The sequence below is a fragment of the Solanum lycopersicum genome, chromosome 1, assembly GCF_036512215.1.
Source record: "Solanum lycopersicum chromosome 1, SLM_r2.1".
Lineage (NCBI taxonomy): Eukaryota > Viridiplantae > Streptophyta > Magnoliopsida > Solanales > Solanaceae > Solanum > Solanum lycopersicum.
Genome location: NC_090800.1, coordinates 47,388,170 through 47,388,850, shown reverse-complemented (window position 1 = coordinate 47,388,850; position 681 = coordinate 47,388,170).

Sequence of the window (681 nt, the reverse complement as noted above, 5' to 3'; positions counted from 1 at the left end):
ATATAGTAGGGGGTTTACAATACTACCAATACATATCATTCTCTATTAAGAGTTTACTATGAAAGCATGAAAACCATAACCTACCTCCACCGAAGATTAGAAATCAAGCAAGCAAGTTCCCAAAGCTTTGTTCTTCTTCTCGTTTCTCCTCTTTCTCGTTCGTTTCTCTCTCTTTTTCTGTCTCTCTTTGTTCTTTCTATTTTTCTTATTCAACCCTCTTTCTTTTACTCTAATTAGTATATAATTAAGAATAAAAGGTGGCAATAATACCCCACTAATTAACTTAGGGTTACCTCTTTTAACCCCCAAAAATTTGAGTTATTAATATAAACCCACGAAATCTATAATTAAGGAAAGAATAGTCCAAAAACGTCCCTTAAAACTTCACCAGAAATCCGACTCTGCCTGGGATTTGCGCAACCTGTGACGGGCCGTCGTGCCTGCGACGGTCCGTCCTGCAGGTCGTCGCAGAGTTCAGAGACCCAGATTTCCACCCAGGGTCTGTGACGGTCCGTCACACCTGTGACGGTCCGTCCTGCCATTCCGTCACAAAGTTCAGAGAGTCGATTTCAGTACCCAATTTCAGATTTTCTAAGTGTTTTGAAACGTTGGATCACGACGGTCCGTCACACCTGTGACGGTCCGTCCTGCCATTCTGTCACAAAGTTCAGAGAGTCGATT